Raw genomic sequence first — 21,332 nt, forward strand, 5'->3', positions numbered from 1 at the left:
CTTAAACACCCAGTAAACCAAAGCAAATATTTCTTGTTTTTTTAGAGATTGTGTTTAAAAGAGTAGCAGCAAAAATACCATCGAATACACAAACTCTCCTGGTGACGCTATCATTGTAAGGTCAACAAGTCCTCACAAGCTTAGTAAAACAATTTTTGCGCGCACGCCCCACACACATACTCACACACGCTCACACACGCGCACACACACACGCTCCCTCGGTCACACACTTCCAGGAGGTGGGGGCATAGAGCTACAGAGCTATTAGCTCCGCTGCCGCAGACGGTCGTCGTGTTGGTGGAGGGGAGACGCTGAGACGGTGACGGTTCTACAGCGGGCGCAGGGAGCCCCTCACACCGAGAGCCGCGCACTTCACTCCCGTTACAACGCACAGTAAGTCCGCTCCTTACTCGCCGCTTCTGCTGCCACTTTAACCAAGTCTGAGTAACGGGGAGAGGGGAAAATGGCTGGAGGTAAGAGGACGCAGCGGTTCAGAGACCGACGTTCGTCTTAAAACAAGACAAAATAAATAAACCATAACATTTAGCTTACTTTTTGCTTATTGCATAGTGTATACCTTTACTTTTAGACGCATGCTGGACGGTTGACATTTAAATTGAAAAGTACCTAACTCGAGTAAAGTGCGAAAGCAGAGAGAGAGAGAAAGCGAGCGAGCGAGAGAGAGAGAGGGAGGGAGGGAGAGAGAGAACCAGAGCGCGGCGCTCGCTGCGAGATGAAGCCGGGTTGCGAGCGCTGTGGCCCGGTATACGGAGGGAGGACACACCGCTGGCCAACTTCCCCGCAGCTCTGTCGCTACAAAACAGTTTCATCCCTCTCTTCGCACCAATATTCGTCGTCGTTTTTACTTTTAAAAAGTGCTCGTCATTCGTTTCGTCATGATTTTTTTCGGGTAGTTTTCTTTTTTTACGCTTGCGGGAATCGCGTTGCTGAAACTGAAAACACAACCGCGGAAGTGTTGCTAACGTTACGCTGTTTACTTCATCTAAATACTGCGTTTAGGGTTAGTGACACTTCTGCACAACGACACCGAGCCAAACTGCAAAGTGTGTACTGTTGTTTAGGTTCATTCATATCGTTTTATTTCACGTTTAAGACCGTGGTTCATTGAGCTGCTTCTTGTGTGTAGGGTGCCTCTCAGTGTGTGTGAGCTGTAGTTATATAATCAGCTGAGGATCTCTGCTCGGGCTTTTACTGTAGGTCTAGGTTTTTGTTTTGTTTTGTTTAAAATCTCGCCTCACGTTTTTTACATTCAGATAATTTCAGAGCTGTATATTTTATATTTTGAGACATGGCTTTCAATTCGGAAAGGTCACTTCGAAAAATAAAAGAGTGTTTGGTTGTATTTTTAGATTGTTGCACTGTATGAAGGGGCTCACTTTCCCTGGCCACTACAGTTCATTTAATTAAAAAACAGGGAACACAATAACAGTTAAAAAACAAAAAACGTTGATATTTGCTGTCATTTCTGAAGTGCTCATTATCATCTTGTCTAGTGAAGGTCAATATATTGCACATTTTATTGCAAATAGACATGTATAAATGGTACTGTTGGTTAGTATAAGATTAATATCACTCTGTTGAATTGCATAGATGAATTGATAGATAAAATAAAGATGGTTGTGTTTTTCCACATCAGTCATAACTTCACCGTGCTGCTCACTGACTGCTGTTGAGTATAAGACATTTTAGTGCAACTGTAAATTGCATTGCAACACACAACATTTTTTAAGATCATCCATAGTGTCATGCAAGTGATCCAGGTGCTCATTTTCCCTGCCCAAGTTGGCAGTGGTTCACTGGAGCAGAACTGGAGCAGATATGTTGTTTTCCAAACAGAAAAAAAATAAAAAATCTTATTCTCAAGAGCCTGACACGGAGGCGTTAATGCATCTAGCAACCAAAGAGGGAGTGCTGCTAATACAGACATAGGTGAAACAGTTATACAAGCCTCAGGATACCACAGTGAGGGACAGATCTGTTATGTTCTCTCTCTCTCTCTCTCTCTCTCTCTCTCTCTCTCTCTCTCTCTCTCTCTCTCTCTCTCTCTCTCTCTCTCTCTCTCTCGCTTGCTCTCTCTCTCTCTCTCACACACACACACACGCACGCACTCTTCCCTCTGAGCCGCTTTGGATATACGATATTCTAACTACACTCTGTTATTTTGTTGCTGTAGGATCATTAGGGCAGCGCAAGGAGCTTGGCAGAGTCTTTTTCTGTGACTCTGTGCTCAGAGCTTATTGTGGTGCTGTGTCAGGCCTCCAGTGTTGATTTATCCTCAGCACCACTTAATTTTAAATGCTGATGAGTTGTAATTAAGACACAAAGTGTGGCCTAATCACGAGCGCGCTTGTGCGTCAGCTCATTTGTCTGAGTTATACACTTATACACACACACACGCACACACATGTAGTCACATGCACACATACACACACACACACACACACCTGCCAGTGGCTCTCTTGGTTGCTCTTTCCCGCCAGTGTTCCTCTGTAAGTGCAGCTGCACCTTTAAAGGCTCTCTAAGTGTGGTAACAGGCTCAGTGTGCTGGAGCATGGCGGGCGTGTGACAGGTGCAGGCGAGGCTAACCTTTCACGCTCGAGTGCCTGTGAAATATGGAGGGACACACCTCCACCTGCAGATAAAGCTTACATAATACACCGTGATTGACAGGGACAGTGTGAGCCAATGGCTGAGGTGAGCCCGCCAAACCAGAAACTCGTTTGCACTTCGGAGGGGAGGGACATCCACACAACCTGTATTCACCTTGTTCCAGTGAATACTTCATAAAATTAGGCCTATCCAGACAAGCTCTCAGTCCACATTCCCTCACAGATGTGCTACAAATATGGATAAAAAAAAGTCATCTGCAATATAGCTAATGGCTGCATATTTTCTGCGATGCGTCTCGCAACATTTAAAAAGAATCCTTAACTGTCCTCCCATGCTCTCTCTAAGGATGCAGAATATATCACTAGTTAATCATTATCCAGACAGTAGGAAAATGAACCATCACTCACAGTCTTGTTTATTTTGTGTTGTAATACTTGAGCTTGGTCATGGCCTAAGATGTTTTTATCTTCTCGGACTTCTCTGGTCCACTTGTGTTTAAAATACACTGATCCAAACATTAAATGACCTCTGTGTTTTTACACTTATTGTCCATTTTATCAGCTCCACTGACCAAAGAGGTGCACATTGTTTGTCTACCATTACTGACTGTAGTCCATCTGTTGCTCAGCTTACAATGCTAGCCTCATTTCCCCTTGTTCTTCAATGGTCAGGGCCCTGATAGGACCACCACAGAGCAGGTATTGAGCGTAGATTATTTATGTGGTGCATCTGACACTGACATGGCATTGATTTGTGTGTTGCATCGGTAAAAGAGGATCAGACACAGCAGTGTTGCTGGAGTTTCTGACTATTAACCCTCACTGGGCACTCTATTAGACACACTTACCATGTTGGTTAAACTTGTAGATGTAAAGTCAAAGAGAGTAGCACATCTGTTGCTGCACAGTCATCATCTAGTCCTTCATCATCAGTGTCACAAAACGCTATTGGCTATTGCACATTTTGGGCTGGTGGACTATTCTAAGTTCAGCTGTGATTGGACACATTCATTCATTTAAAAATAAAACATGAGAAATTTGGGATTTGTCTTGATAATGTAGTGTCACAGTAAAATCAAGATCACTCAACATGGAATTAGCGATTTGTTTGAGTGTAGTTTGCACATTTGAAAGATGCAATATGAATACTTCCAAGGCCAATATTTTGATAAGTATTACTTTTTTTAGTACACCTCTAGCGCATAATGATGGACCATACCAGATACATTTTCTCTCTGAAGACATAACCCAGTGTAATGCAATTTTAACTTAACTTCAGTAAACTCTTTAGACATGCACCTTGGATTAACAGCTATAAGAGCTTCTGTTCCTTTCATAGTTTCAAAATAGAGGAGAACTCGCAGAGGGGACAAAGTCTGGGAGGAGAAAAACAGAGTGAAGGGAAGGAAAGGAAAGAGGATGGGGATGGAATGAATGATACTAGTTCCAGACCTTTCCAGACCCCTTTCATCTCAGCTTTATTCATTTGCTGTCCCTTCATGGGCGAAGTACACAGGCGCAAACTGCTTTTGTACTGTAGTGCTGGAGAGGGGTTTTTGATGTCAAGATGAAAAACATTCCTCTTGCCGGTGAGTGGATGTCGGCATGCGGGTCATTCTTCTTCCTTGCAGCTCCCAGTGAGGACTTTATGCATGGAGTCAGTGTAAGCTTGTGCTTTATGGCAGATTTCAACAATGAAACAAACCTAAAAGCACCTGCTCTGGGGCGCATTCATGAGGTTTTTTATGTCCCACATATCAGCCATTAATCTTCGAGCTAAATCTACGGTGAGACATCTGTGCTACCATGCTCAGTGCGTGAGAGCAGCACTGCGTACTGTAAATCAGAGGAAATGCTTCTGTAAATAAATCATGTGTGTGACTCAGTGCATGTTTTATCAGTGTATGCATGCAACAATATGGTTTTATGATTTGTAGCAGAATTGGAACTCTTCTTTAATTTGAGTGATGTTGCTTTTGTTTTGCTTTATTACTCAAATCCTATTATAGAAATTTCACATTTATTTGTATAGTAGAATATGCAACAAATGACACATAAGCCAGAAATTAACATCAAAACAAGACTGTATGCACAGTTACAGGAGCTATTTATCAACCAATATTCATTCATTCATTCATTGTCTGTAACCGCTTATCCAATTCAGGGTCGAGGTGGGTCCAGAGCCTACCTGGAATCATTGGGCGCAAGGAAGGAATACACCCTGGAGGGGGCGCCAGTCCTTCACAGGGCAACCCAGACACACATTCACTCACACAATCACATCTACAGACACTTTGGAGTCGCCAATCTACCTACCAACGTGTGTTTTTGGACTGTGGGAGGAAACCGGAGCACCCGGAGGAAACCCACGCGGACACGGGGAGAACACACCAACTCCTCACAGACAGTCACCCGGAGCGGGAATCGAACCCACAACCTCCAGGCCCCTGGAGCTATGTGACTGCGACACTACCTGCTGTGCCACCATGCCGCTATCAACCAACAGTAAAGTAAAATATCTACCTACTAAAAACATATGAACCACATGACACAGTAGTGCAGCAGGTAATGACACTGTCACAAAGCTCCAGGGTCATGGGGTTGTGGGATCAAGCCTTGATCCGGGTGACCATGAGGAGTTCTCCCCATGTCCGTGTGGGTTTCCTCCAGGTGCTCCGTTTTCCTCCCATGGTCCAAAAACACGCGTTAATAGGTGGATTGGAGACTCCAATATGATGATATAATGTATCATTATATCATCATATTGCAATACAAAATGTGACAATCTACATCATGATAACATGCCAACACATTGTGGGCAGTGCAAATACAGACAGCAAACACTCAGTCAAAACCAACAGCTGAATACAGCCATCTACTCGACTCCCATACGCCATCATGAGAATAGTGAAACTGATCACCAATATCAATAATCTGATCAGCTAGTACCGTCCTTTACTGGGTACTGATACCAATAACCAACATTTAAAATAATTTTTAGTTCTGCAATTTTCAAATATATTGTTTTTAGAAAAAGTATGAGAGTCTACTTTTGAGATGGAATGCCTGGAGATTCCCAGAAAAAGCTGGTGGGGAACGGAGGTCCCAAGGATACTTTGCTCACCCTGTTGCCACTGAGACTCTTAATTAGATTACGTGGAAAAGAAGATGGTGGTGGTGGTGGAAGCTCATTTTAAAGTTTAGTATTTTTTTTAAAGAAGGAAAATGACACTAGGTCAATATTGACCAACGTTTAAGGTTTTATTATAATTATGGATTACTACCTAATTATTACCAAATGACATCATGTTATTGATTCATGTGTTTGTTAACTGCTAAGACCCTCTACTGTTGAAACTCTTTATGAACTTTAAATGTAATTAGCTGTACTATAATCTCAGTATTCTATTATGGAGGAAACCTGTGATCAGGGAATGTCTCTATAGACATGTCTTTGTCTGAGAAAGTGGACAGTGTGTGTGTGTGTTCATTGCCAAGGACGAGTTAAATTCAGAGGTCAAATTTCATTGTACAGCTGTAATACACTAAGTCATTTTTAAAAAGATGAATGGTGCCATGTGTGGTTGGTGACTTGGTATTTTCTGTAACCTTGTTGTGGAAATGTTAACGTTGCCTAGAGCAGTAACCTGCAGGAAAGTGTAGTGTGTGTAGTGCGTGTTAAAGCCTGATCAGATGCAGGGTTATTGAGGCTATGCTCAAAGCTAGATGTGTATATGTCCTCAGACCTGAAACTCATATCCATATCTCCCTTCTTTCTCATCCCTGCTGTTGGCCTTGATTCATATTTGATAATGCTCTCTCTGTAGTGTGATGGACAAGGGAGGTCTCCCAGCAACCAAGGACTCTGCGTAATGAGGAACTTAGTGGAAAAACATGACTAAAAATGGCCTTCTATTTATAGCTGGCTTACCATCATTCGTGTGTTTCACTTGCTCATTCGAACAATTCTAGTAGTATTCAAAGGAGCCCAAACAACACACTTCTCACCGTCTCTGTTCCTCCTTTTGACCAGAAGCCAGATTGCATGAAGATCACAAAAGGTATCTACAGTAAATTAAATTATTTAATTCTGCTGTTCGTTGATATTGATATTTGATTTGATGTGGACATATATACATTCACATTATACAGCGTAGTAAAGCATCACTGATTTGTTTTTGTTTTTATATGTGCATTTTTGTTTGGGATCAGTGCCCAATTTCTCAGTCAGTTTCTCTGAGAACCAGTTGTTCTCAGTGGTTATGTCACCTCCTACCATGCACCATTATCAAGCCGGGAGGGCAAAGGTCAGCACAAACTTCCTCCAAGTCCTGTGAATCCATTAAGCCTGGAAAGTTCAACATACTTGGAGGAGAACACTGGTTACTCTCATACGCTTGTGTGGAGGGAGAGGAAGGTTCATGCTACCCACCAAGGAAGATTGAAGCTACTTATGGTTTATTGGACACTTGGTCAACGACGGCTGTGGCATGATCTCTGTGCATGGTTGGATAAAAGCTTAAACAGCTGTGCAGCTCCTCCTCATGCTGGATTACAATCTCATGCAACTTTAATTGGTCTGGTTGATGTCTGTACTCAGGCAGTAAATGAGTGAGGCTAATTACTGTGTAGCCAGGGCATTTTCTGATGCTTTCAGTAGATCAGCGGGACCACCAAATGACCAGTACACAACTAGACACACTTGATAGTTTCTTCTTATTTTCACGAACACCCATCCCATTTATTCCCATCCTCTTCCCTCCACTATGTTTACCTCATGCTCTGGATTAGATATCATGTGCAGTCAGGGCGGGATTACAGCCTTTAGCTCACTCTGAGTGACAGACTGTTTGAGAAGTGAGTGCAAGGTCTAAGCCATCAGCTCAAAGCAGAGTAAAGACAGAAAAGCACAGATCCACAATGCTGACTTTACTGTTCAAACGTGTATAATTACCACACGACCAAGAGAAGATGTTTACAGATTTTAATATCACAGCATTTCTCGAAAACATCATAGCATCATAACTGCACTTTTCTCATTAAACAGTTCCTTACACAGAACTATAAACGTGAACAAGATAGAAACCAGATTTCGAAAAAAGAAACATAATAATTACTTTCAGGGTTTAGTTTAGTCTGGCTTTTCAGAACAGAAGACAAACGACTTACATTAGAGGTAACTGAGCTTTTGCTTTCATGAAAGGGGAATTCAAACATTTTTTAAATTTTCTGCATAATTCAATCAGTGAAATGTACACAATGTTGTTCCGAGTGGTTTAATGGAAGAGAAATGTACTGATTCAGATACATCTCCAGTGGTGAGGGATTGCTATGTCTAATCCAAACATTTTGAATTACATTCTATTTATCTACCATTCCTAATGACCTTTTGAGGATTTATGTGTAATGTTGACAATGGTAAAATAATCGTAAACCTGAAAGCTAACTAAATAAATAAATGCCTCTCTGTCTCTGCATGTGGTCAAACAAGTACAATTTAGGCCAGAGCTTCATCTCAGAGTAAATATACAGCACTGTTTGTATTCCTAATTTTGTGTACAAATCGACTTCAAGGTAACTTTTCCTTCCTAGATATATGTGGTTCCTATTAGGGCTGGACAATACGCCCAAAATTTATATTACAACATATTTCTTAATTTCAGTCGATACGATATAATTCTGATATCAATACGAACAGTATAAAATCCGGTGGAAAAACTTCCAAGAACAAACAAGAAACATAATGTCTTCATCAAACATAAACCCATTGGCTTTGTAAACATAAATATTTGAATGCTACATTTTAAATTGAGTGAGCTGAACTGATGACAGTGCCCTGTAATGACCGTCAGTCAGTGACAGATGTTGTAAATAATCCATATTGAAATATTGGAAATGTGTTTAAAAGTAATATAATTGTTATCGAAACATTTTGTATTGTGATTTTATATTGATATTGAATTGTTGTCCAGTCCTAATTCCTATAGTCACCACTACAAGCAGTTCTAACTCAATATCTCAACAGTAGAAACGTATTAAAACTTTTTAAATGAATCAATCAATGAGCTCAGTCACAACCAGTGTAGTGGTAAAGGTAACCCTCAATGTGTTATATATAACATCAACACAGTCCGTCTTCTTCGTTTGCTTCTTGCAGTTCTGTTGTTGATGCAATGCGTCTTAATGATGTGCACGTTTCAATCAAGTAAATCCACTGCATGAGGTTTTCAGTAGTGTAGTGAGGCTCAAGAAACACAAACACACTCTCTCTTCAGAATGAGTCCTAGGAGGCCAGAGACAGGAACATGACAACCTGCCGTATGGATGGATGGGGGGTGTGTGTGTGGGTATTTTGAGTGAGTGTGGCATAGAAAGTCTCTGCCAAACAGAGTAAGCCTCATGAGCTCGAAATCTGTGCAGTGCAAAGGAGGATATGCATCGAGAAAGGAATTCAATAACAGGAAAACAGCACTGATACAAACAATCTGTGGAATACCAAAACCCACCCTTACTACTGTTATTTTTGGCATGGCATAATCTTTTCTTATTATGCATGTTTTCTTATTCCTACGATATGCACTGCTTAGATAGTGATTCACGATGAGCTGTGTGAATGTAGATGCTGTGGAACGAGTGCATCATTCTGGGCAGTGGGTTTGGGACCTTTATTACAAACTAGTGCTTAGCCATATGCTGTCTGTATCTTATAGGCTATAGGGGTGTCACACAAAAACAGCGTCTAATTTTAGCTGTGCTGATACACTGTCTGAAAGTTTTTTCCAGCTCTTATAATCGTAGTATTTGTGGACATAGGCCACACACAGCTTGAACAATTGCCATAAAAAATTATGCAATGAATTGCGATGTGCTGAAGTAGCTGCACATGAGCTTAACGTCACCATGCCAACAGCCACGTGTCATCTAGAGGGACATAAATCATCCAGAGGGCTTTGTAGCAATGGAATCAATGTTTTTTGTGTTAGAATAGCATTAATGATCCAAAGCTAATATTCTACCTTCAGTACCTGATGTCATTAACATACAAGTGCCATTAATCCTTTTCAGAAATATTCTAACACCTGGAGTAAAATCATCACTGAAAAGTAGAAGCTGATAAATTCAGCAAAAGGTGAAAGCTATCTATTAATACCTTTCATTTCAAAAGAATTGTGGATGAGCAGTTGTCTTAACAACTTTTATTCATACAGTGTAGGTGTTAGATTCAAGATAAAATTCAGCTCATAAAATAGCAGTGTCCATATTTCCATATTAGTAGAAATATACTGTGATGGATTTAGACACTGAAGCTTGCTTACATGCACTAACAGAGATGGATTACTGCAGACAAATTTTATCGTGCTTCATAACGAAGCATTTAAGTCAATAGAAATAAAATGTCATGCTGGAATAAACTGCCATTTTTTAGTACACTAACAGTATTTATTATCAGTAAGTGTTGATACAGTTGCTGATTGCACTTGGCAAAGAATAGAATCAAGCCTGTCTGATTAACTGTTAGTTTCACTGCAGGAAAAAATCAGCCTCAGACTCAGTATTTTGTCAAACCCAGAGTCATATGACCTAGGGTCAGATCTTTGTGGTAGATTTTTGAAAAAAAGCATGTAATTTAAAGAAAGTTGCATTGGTTAATTCAATTTATTCAAACAACCCTTAACATAATCTTACACAATAAAACTAATATAAAATATAATGTTGCTGCCGAAACAAAACCTTTTATCTCTAAAATGGTAACTTAAAGGAGATGCAAAAACAATGTTAACTTTAATGGAAGTTAATGGGTTTTTTTACAGTGGACTTCTGAATTATGTTTATTACTTTGGTAAATAGTATATTTAGACACAATAAAGGAGAATTGCATTATTAAACTATGTGGAAGTTTAATGGACATACAAGTTTTTGTTCTGACAGGGATCATATGTTGAAATACTATACGATATTGTTGATCTTCATTTGCTGATACTTTAAGCTTTGCTTCAGGGAGCCACAGAATGATTTCCAGAAGTTAAAGCTGGCTCTGAATGAGCCCAGGGAGGTTTGGGGCACAGAAGCACTAGAGAAATGACGCAAGAGAAATGACAGGCTGATGTTAGTAAAGTAGTGGGTGCCGAGATAAGGCTGGAGCCGGAGCTAAAATGCTGCCCTGTTTTGTCCCATTTCACCTCCTGAGTGATATCACGTGGGTAGCAAAAGAGCGTCTGTGTTTAGAAAGAGAGGGAGATGCTTCCTTTCTCCACCTCTTCTGCTGGCCACGCGTCATCCCTCTGATGTCTGCTCAGAGAGCGTCTGAGGGGCGGGCTGCCAGAGAAACATTCCTGCCTTCCAGAGATGTCAGGAGCTTTTCCCTTTTTTTTTCCATCAGGTTCTCCAAAAAAGTGTGTGCCGTGCAGCCAAAGTTACATCAAACATAGATAATAATCTCAGATTCATAGACTTTTTCTTCATCATAAGCATTTTAAAACAGAGTTTCATTTGTAACCTGACTTCTGCTTAAGTAATGAATGCTTTGTGTTGTGCTAATTCTGGCAGTGTTACAGCAATGCATTTTTTTACAACTTTCAGAGAGTTTTGATTGCCAAAAATCTCTGGTTAGGATTCTGGCAGTAATAAACAGCACATTCTGGTAAATAGGCCATGCCTGGCATTGGGAGAGTCAACAGTTGTGAGTGTGTGGAAGCAGTACTCAGATGGAGAGGCAGGTTGAATGAGCAGCAGGCAGTGGACTGATGAGGCTTGACACAGATAAATGAGGCTAATCTAGGGGCCACGCTGTGATGCGCTAACCCAGGCGGCGAGAGAGAGCGAAAGAGAGACTGACTAAAATGCTGTACTAGACTGCATCACACGAACTTCATTTGAGTTACTATCAATAGTCACATTTATTAGAACCTGAACTAAGGTGAAGGCTGAGTGAACAAAGTAGTGTAAATAGAGTTTCGAGTTTTATCACTGATGTCCATGTTCTAAATCCTCTGTGAAGATAGTTCTCTTGCGCTCTGTTGTAGAAGAACTGGAGTATTCCACTGCTGTTGCTTTTGTTAGTTTGCTGTTGTAGTTGTTGATTAATTCATAGTTCTCTCACTCACACTCCGCAGTGTCTGCTAAAGGCGTTCTCCAGTGCGAACATTACTGATGTTTTCAGCGCAGCACTGTGTTTTGTGTGTAAATGATATTTCATACTTCGGCAAACAACCTTGTGTCTTCAGAATAACTTGAAACACCAGGCGTGTCGTTTAAAAGCTGTATTTGAATGAGGGGCTATATTTTGCTGATTCGTAGCAACAACTCATGAGGCCAGGAGTATGGATGGTTTGAAGGGACAAACTAAGGAAATCCATAAGTGTCATTAAAAACTGAACTGTTAATCATTTTCAAGCAGTAATGCGTTAACTCTGTCACTAATGGTCTCCGTTTCATAAAGAACCATTTTTGATAAAACGTTTAAATGTGTAAAGAACCTTAAGATGGAGGTTTTTCACACTCACACATCACTTAATCAAACATGGAACTTCTTCATGGAACCAAAAGCGCTTCTACTATGTCACTGCTGAAAGAACACTTTGTAACACCTTTATTTTTAAGAGTGTGCAGTGGAGGAGCAAGCACACACACGTTGCTGGAGTGAAAGAGGTGTGTGAGCTTATCAGCATTAACGTGGGAAAACGGCATGTGCAACAAGCCGGTGTGTGATAAGACACTCAGCTGTTCTGTGATGCTGGAGCACTAACAATGTGTGTGCCACGAACATCATGGAAATCCATATTGAGCGTAGTAAAATCAAATCGATTCCCTTTGTCCGGCGTAAGAGCTCCACACTGGAAAATTGTTTTTCAGCAGAATGTAGCCCAAGTGAAGCTGGCTGCGATGAGGACAAGTGTCAGTGGCGCTGGCTTAAATGTGCAAAGAAGAAAAGTACTAATTGGTGAACTGAAAAATGCAGATCATTTAAACCAGAATAACATTTCACTTCAGTTAGCTTCTCAATAATTGTGTAGATGTTATTGTTCTAAGGCTGGTTCTACTTCTCCAAATATCCTTGTAAACTGTCTCTGTCACAGCACAGGTGTCATATGCAGATATTCACATACGCGTCGGCCAGCACAAGATAAACGAACATGGACATCTGCACTAAGGGACAGCATCCAAATCAGAATGTATAAATGTATATGGAATTAAAACACTGCCTTGTACAGATTAAATAGAGGAAGGAGAGCATGGGAAAAAATAAATATTAGGTGTACAAATAGGCTCCAAGTGTTTTGTGTAACGTATAATTGTAATTATTAATACAAACATTCTCCCACTCTCTTGTCATTGAATGGTAAATAAATGTAGTATTAAAAATCTCACACATACTTTTGGATGCAAAATCATCCCCGAGAACAGAAGAAATCATTGTGCAGTGCTTTTCCTTTGATGGAACTCATTATGAATGCAGCAACAAATAAATAATCCTCACTTGACATTATTATACTACGTCATTTTTAGGTTATATTTTGTAGAATAAAAATGAATTAGTCATTTTAATACTACACAACAGTTATACAATGACAGAACAGTGAGAGGATGTATGGATTTGATTTTACAATTCTATGTTACACCTTAGTCCCCTCCAGGGTGTATTCCCGCCTTGCGCCCGATGATTCCAGGTAGGCTCTGGACCCCCCGCGACCCTAAATTGGATAAGCGGTTACAGATAATGGATGGATGTTACACCTTATTAGTAATGACTTACACTCTGCCCTGTGAAGGATTGGCGCCCCCTACAGGTTACAGACAATGAATGAATGAATAAATAAATGAATGAATGAACATTACCCAGTATCTCTTCTGGTAATCAGTCCTCAAACTGATCCACACTGTTTTTGTGCTAGTTTCGGATGTTCCAATTCTTCCCGTTGGATCTCTTTTGAGGCACGTGCATGGAGCTACACTTTGTTTTGGTTCTGTTTGGGTGCGTGTCAACGGGCCTGGGACTCTCTGTGCATTACCTTTTCTCAGTATCCTTAGTGTGTGTAGTGTGCTGGTTAAAGGGAACACCAGGAATGGATCACCTCAGCTGTGCCTCTGCTGTTCTTCTCATAACGTGCACTCTGATGCTGCCTGTTTGTCCTTCACAGTTGCAGAGGATCACGAGAAAGAGGCATGAGAAAAGAGCTGGAGAGGAGGATGGTTATAAGGAGGGGTTAAATCTGCATCAGAGAGAGGACGCCTGCTTAATAAGACAAACACAGAACGTTAGAGAACATCCCCTGCTTGCTTTGCATTGTCCTCTCATTGTTAAATGCTCACACAAAAGAGAGCTCATGTTCACTGCTCTGTAACACAAGGGGGTGGTGTTTCAGACCCAGTTTAAGCCTTCGCTGAAGCACTTTTAGTGGAGTGATGGAGTAATGTCTGGGATTAAGCCTTAATCTGTGTACAGATATTTTGACCCAAGGTACTTTTCTTTTCCATGCCTTAATTTATGTGCTTCTACCTGGATTTAGCACTGTTTGCTAATGCTACATAGCATGCTATTATCAGGCCCTTCCCACTGCTAGAGAGAACTCCCAGCCCTTCCCAGCCACACACAGGTATTTGCTGTGGGTGTTTTTGTAGAAACTGGTTGTTGGAGCAGCACAACGAGATGCACTTTACCGACTGGTTTGTGTAGCATCTGTAGTGTCTGCAGGGCTGTAGCAGTGTGCTGACAAATGCTGTGCATGTAATATTGCTGTTACACCTACCAAGTATGACTGATTTGCATGTACAGTAATTAGCAGACCCTATTGTCCTATGTGACACAGGCAGAGATAATGATTCCTTCCCAAAGAATCAGATTTGAATGACGTCTGGCGTTAATTCCTAGGCAGATACATAGTGCCAAGGTGTTTTTAACCTGGGTGTGATAGCTTTCAGACAGCTGAAGTACTCTGGACTCACACTCTCTCTGCCGTCTGATGAAGTATAAAATCCAGATCTCTAGCTACTGAGTGTTTCCTACATTTACTTTTTTGCACTAGTGCTACGGAGGCAAGTGCGAATATTTAAGCTTGCAGTTTGCAGAATGCTAATTTGTGGCTGAAAGACTCCATTACATTAGCTTTGAAGATGTTCTGCAGCAGTAAAGAAGTGATCTTTGTGTACCAAGCATGTCCTGGCTGATTAAATTGAAAGTATTGTAAAAAGGATATTAGTTTTTTTTTTATTATTATTATTTAATTTTTTTTCACTCCAAAATGTTGCTTTAATTAATAGTCGATTGGAAAGGTTATAGACAGTGCAGTTCACTGGCTGAAAAGCCAGCCCTCTCCCAGTCTGCTTTTCTCTTTTCGGGGAAACAGCTCAGAGTGACCCAAAGCCCAGCTGGAGAGGACAGCGGTCACTCACAGGAGCGTGTTCTCCCGGGAACGCACTTCTGTGGACCGCCAGGGTCCAGGGTCAGGACTGGTTTAGTTTCAGTGAGGTGGGGGGGTTGCCGTCGGTTCTCCGTTCTAGAGATTACATCAGAACACACATGCCAGAGAGGGGCTGGAGGATCCTCTTTTTCCTGAGGGGAAATGATATGAATTGCATGCTTATGTTCCCATAAACTCTTTTACCCATAGCACCACAGCACTGCTCAGCTTTAGCTGATGTGAGCAGCGCGTTGGCTTCTTGTCTATGGCTAAAAAGAAATGAGGTACTGTACCGTCTGTGGGAGTGTTCGCTGAACTTCACAAAAACTTTAAAGATTGGATATCTTATTTTCAGGCAGATTTGCAGTTATAAGTGCTTTGTGGATTTTCTTTAATGAATGTTCTTTCAGTACAATGCGACTATTAGGGCTTTTTTTTTTTGCCTTCCTTCCTTCCTTCTGTGGGAAGGAACAGAATGTTTTCAAAAATAATGCGCCCTAATATATACACCCCCAAAGTTCCATCTCTCTACAGGATGCATCATAAGAAGTGGGTTTGGCTTATATTTCAATCAGCTGCAAGGACTGAGATGGTCTGTTTACAATTAAACAATTCATTTAAAACAATGACATTTTTCTTTGCCAGTGTCCCTATAAAAATGCCCAGAACCCACCAGTGAATGCAGACTACCTGTCCTCACTGCTGTAAACCTTGAGTATTTCTGTCAGTTTGCACAGTTTTTAATGTAATTACTGAATAATAAGACTTCGAATGTAATAGGCTTGGGATTTTAAAGGGTTAAAGTAAGAGCCCCCATTAAATTACGTGTTCCACATCATGCACTAACTACTAAGAAGCTGCAGGATTAGCAAGTTTCATTGAACTCTTGCAAAGTATGCTCTGGCTCTTCAGGCAGATTGCCAAGTGCAGCACATGACTTCTACATCAATAGTAACATTTCTCAATCCCACTTTTTCCAACGCTAAGATTTGTGTACTTGCTGTACTTTTTGTTGTTGTTGTTCCTGTAGATTTTTGTCCTCCTGAAAGTTTTAATACTTTTTATTAGGCACCACTCAAACTTGCCCACATTTCCTGTACTGCAGGCATGTCCCCTGTGGTGAGGATTCTTTTATTTGAATGGGAACTGTTTGCTTTTTTTTTTTCTTTTTTTTTTTTTTCATGGTAATAGGTTGTCTGGCCTCACAGTTTGTTTACTGACCGTTCAAAAGCACTGCATCCAAGTTACACTCCACAACCCCCTTCCCCCACCTTCTCTCTCCTCTTTTCTTTGAATCGCTCAGAAATTCAAGGACCTTTTCCAGCTGGCTCTAGGAGATTGCCTAATTCCTCCTACTCTCTTGCAAAAGATGACATGAAGCGATACCATGCGTCTATGTGCACCAAGCATGACCAATGCTTTTCTCACGCACAGCTTTTTTCTGTGGCTCTGATTATTTAATTTGCTCACCTCTCTTTCCCAAGCGCCGTAATCACATTAGCTAACTTTATCCCGAGGTCAGGAATAAAAGCTTTCGCTCTCATTTTGTGATAATGATGATCATTTAGTCATTGACTAGGTCCTTGACTAAAAATAAATAAATAAATAAATACATAAATAAATAAAATGGGAAAACAAACAAACAAAAAAACAAGATGCACTATTAGTTTTTTTGGGGCATTGTTCTTAGGGGCATGACAGTAACCATAGCCACACTTACTAAAAGCACACAGCAATCCTCTCATAGTTAATTAAAGGGCTCCAGATCTTTTCCTCAATTACGTATCAATTACCCCGCTGCTCCAGTGCAGCTCAGAGCTGATTGGGGCTCTCCCCTCAGCCAAGCTGTTTTTTTCAGTGCCTTTTAATAAGAGAACTGAGCTGGAAGGGGCGGGGGTCCCTCTTCATTTCTACCACTGCAGTACTTTTCATTTTTTATCCTCCTCTGCCCCACTTTTAGTCTTTCATCTCAAGAATGGACTGGCGGCAAGTGTGTGTGTGTGTGTGTGTGTGTGTGTGTGTGTGTGTGTGTGTGTGTGTGTGTGTGTGTGTGTGTGTGTGTGTGTGTGTGTGTGTGTGTGTGTGTGTGTGTGTGTGTGTGTGTGTGTGTGTGTGTGTGTGTATGTGTGTATGTGTGTATGTGTGTATGTGTGTATGTGTGTATGTGTGTGTATGTGTGTATGTGTGTATGTGTGTATGTGTGTATGTGTGTATGTGTGTGTGAGCACACTCTCAGTGCAGTGTAGTCAGTGAGAGTTCATATGGGGTATTCTGTACGCATATATATTTGAACGTACAAATGTACTTCTTTATGTTGGACACGTGTGCTGCAGCAGTTTAACATCCAGCTCTGATTCTGTGCAGATTGGACTGATTTATTTACATAGTGCCATCTAGGGACGGGAAGTTTGATCATTTCAGTGATTCATTGTTCACAGTACTATCCCAAAGACAAGTATAGATGTTTTACAAAGTAAAAACCAAAGTGCATGGTTTGTTTTTCTTACATGCAGCAAGCATAAGAGGTTGTATTTATTTATTTATTTATTTATTTTTGTGATTTACTAAAAGATTAAAAATCTGATGCTATACTGACTGATCTATCCAGACCCTAAAGCTGAATGATGAAAATCATCATATTGCCCCCATACTACACCAAGCTATGAGAATGTATATTGTTAGAATATGCAAAACTGTAAAATACACTGCAAACTTTAATTTTCTCACATCCTTCTTCTTTTGGCTGGTCCCATCCACGTTGCCACAGAGGATCAAAAGTGATCTGCATCATCGAACAGGCACATTTTTTCGCTGGATGCCCTCCCTATTTATTCTGGCTTTGGGACTGGCACTACAATGCAAAGCATTCTAGGGCTAGGTACACACACTCATATCTGTGGACAATCTTCTGAGTCACCAGTCCACCTACCAGTGTGTGTTTTTGTACCATGGGAGGAAACTGGAGCACCTGGAGGAAACCCACACGGACACTGGGAGAACACACCAAACTCCTCACAGACAGTCACCCAGAGCGGTGCTCAAACCCACAACCTCCAGGTCCCTGAAGCTATGTGTGACTGTGACACTACCTGCTGCACCACCATGCCGCCCATATCCTACACGTTCCTTATTTGCATAACCCATTAAATGAATAAACACTAAGGATAACCACACCCATTTTTTGTAGATTCAATGTTCATTGACAACATTCCTGACTTGTTTTACTGAGGCACTTTTCCACCAGCAACATGTCACTCTCAGTGCTTCACTATTAGCACAAACATGTACACACTATTCCCTCACCAACACACACCTCATGTCATTCCCTGAATAAAACACACATGGTGGGTGGGGCTCTGAACAGTGGCTGTTGTTGATTGTAGAAAAGCCAGATGCCCCAGGGGGACTCGGGAAAGTTTTCAGACCTTGACACTTTGGCTCAGCCCCAGCAGGCCTCACATCTCAACTGATATCATTAGCTCCAGTGTGCATTAAGTAACTGCTGTCTAGCGGCTAAGAACGCAAAACAGCTCTCCTGTGTGTGTGTGTGTGTGTGTGTCTCCACTTGTGTGTGGGTGTGTGTTTATGATCTCCATGTCACTTCAACCTTCATTACATAAGCAGGGTCATCATATACAGGCCACTGGGGAGACGAATGCTCAGGGATACTGACATGTCTCATATACAGCACCACACACCACACACACACACACACACACACACACACACACACACACACACAGGTGGCAAAGGCATCCAAGGACAGACTTGCTGCTTTTCTGTGGTCTTTTCCAGACTGTGAATAGTAGCAGGACTCACTGATGTGGACAAAGCTATAAGCTCTCATCTTGCAGCCCGATTTTTATGGTGATTATAATTCTTTTGTTAATTTAACTCCAGTGTCACATAAAACCTTTTAAGTGAATTTTGGCCTTAGATATTTCCCCATTCCAATTACTAAGTGTTGTAAAGTCTCTTAAATATTTAAATATTTTATTAAAATTTACAAAGTCATACACACAACAGTGGCAATAGAAAAGACAAAATAACAAAATTAATAGAAATTGCAACAATAGTCTGTTTCAGTATTAAGAAATGTAAATTTCAAGGGTCTGCCATTATTCTGTAACCCTTTAACAGATTATTGCCATCCATTAAGGCTCGCTGCTGCGTGAGGGATACGGAGAAGGTTCTCTCAGAGTATCCAGAGATATTCAAAATATTATCTGGGGAAGTTTTTACTTCAAAACCTTTTGACAAACAGTTGAAGACCCTAAACCAGTACTGATGCACCATACAGCAGAACCGGATCAAATGTACAGAGATCCCTCAGACACTTTAGTTTTATATTTCCAAACTCCTCAGAGTGTGATAAACGCCATGGAGAAACTAAAACTGAATAAGCCTTTTTCTGAGGTTAATGAAAGAACAATACATATTGGACAGTCCCACATTTCTGCAGATAATTTCACTCACCTCTGCAGTCCTTTTATCTTTCAGGTGGACAGTGCATACAGCTAATGTAAAGGCAGAAACAAAGTGAGAGGCTAGATGCTTGGAATCTGAATGTGGCATGAGCAGTTCATACAGAACCTGCTCCTTTGGTTTACTTTGAAGGTATCGTATGATAAAATTGAGAAAAGGTGGGCAAATATTAAAGTCCTTAATGCACTGCAGTCCACTCTCTTTTCATATTAAAAATGTAATGTAGCTGTGATGAAACAAAGCAATGATTATGAGCTTATGGTGTATAGGTAGAGATCAAAAGTAGAGAAGACGTTTTGATTTAAATTCCTCAAACTAGCTTCTTATAACAAAAACTATTACTCATTATTCTTCTGAGAAGTTTCATCTTTTAAAAAGAAAAGGCAGGGAAGAGAGGCTTTTAATGTACTGACAACGTATTAATTCATAACTAAAATGGAGAAACTTCAAGCAGTGGTTTCCCAGAACACACTCTTGACACTATTGCTCTGGCAATGGCAGCAGAGTATTTATGCATATATAGAGGTATGTACAGCCTGGGTCATCTGTTGTAGTAAGCTTATGTAACTGCCTTCTTGATATATGTGTAGGGTTACGGTTAGGCCCAGATAAATGGTAAAATGTTTGCAAATTGTTTACAAGATGAGGATATTTAGAAATATACAGCAATTGTAGTAGAGTGACCATTCTGATATTATGCATGTCAACATAGATAAACAGCATAATCTCCAGCTTTAACCGTTTGCTTTAAATTAATGAATCATAATATGTCGTTTAAACAACGGTATGGTGCCACTTCAATATTCAATTTATTTCAATATTAAATCTGTTGAGTGCAAATGTGAAACTTGTGAGTGCAGAGAGAGGAGTTGTGTGCACACTGACCACAATATCACTCTCAAACTTTTGGTGCTGGGATCAGGGCTGTCTCTGTCAGTGAATGTTATTGGCTGATTGCTCCCGGTTTTGGAAAACAATTACCAGAGAAAAAAACCTTGCAGACCTTTACATTTCTTTGGAAATAGGAATATGGAAAACAGGAGATGGGCCTTTATTCGATTCTGTAAACAAATACAATTATTGCTAAGACATAAAAACAGGAAAATGCTCTGCTTGTGTGTCTTCTGGGGCTGTGCTCTGGGCATAAATAAAGCATTAATCCCTGAGTAAGAAGGTCCCGGAACCCTAATCTTTAAATAGTTTCTCTGTCTGATCCAATGCCTTTTGGGCATCGAAAGAAATAACGGCAGTGGTACAGTCTTTAATTGTGAGTGTCTGAATCCTTCTGAATCCTCTGATTTTATTTTGCTGCATCCCAAGCTTCCACTCTCACAAAAACAATAAAAGAAGCACCCACCCACCCACACCTCCCTGATGAACAATCACAAGGTGTGTCACATGCTGTGTCTTCACAGACCACTGAGCTCCTCTTTGAAAAGAACTCGACAAGAACCATGCTGTAAAATATGTCCCATCTACTGGAATCAGCGTGTCATGATTGTCTTAATGAAATTAGATTTACTGGTGCATCTCTTCTGTGTGTGTTAAAAATAACAGATCAGGAGCATGAACATTACTGTGTCCGTTTAGTCCCTTTTCAATGTCCACTTCTCTGAATCGGACACACTTTTACAGTGAGAGAGTAAGCGAGTGACTGAGAAAACGAGTGAGTCAGTGAGTGATAGTGAGAGAGTGATTGAGACTTAATTTAGTGATTGAGAGTTGACTTAAATGAGAGAGAGAGGGAGAAAAGGACAGTGAACAAATAGAGAAGTAGAATAACACATACAGAGCCTAAGAGAGTGACAGAGAATAAACA

At 40.7% G+C, this 21,332-nt stretch overlaps 1 protein-coding gene across 1 annotated transcript in view; it reads left to right on the top strand.

Moving 5' to 3' along the window:
- Positions 1–231: 231 nt before the first annotated feature.
- atxn1a (ataxin 1a) overlaps positions 232–21,332 on the top strand; it is a 116,276-nt gene continuing 95,175 nt past the window's right edge. The window contains exon 1 of the mRNA XM_066673808.1: positions 232–393. The gene's annotated coding sequence lies outside the window, so the exon portion shown is untranslated. The remainder of the gene's footprint in view (positions 394–21,332) is intronic.

The sequence above is a fragment of the Hoplias malabaricus genome, chromosome 6 (assembly GCF_029633855.1).
Source record: "Hoplias malabaricus isolate fHopMal1 chromosome 6, fHopMal1.hap1, whole genome shotgun sequence".
In the NCBI taxonomy this organism is placed as follows: Eukaryota; Metazoa; Chordata; class Actinopteri; order Characiformes; family Erythrinidae; genus Hoplias; species Hoplias malabaricus.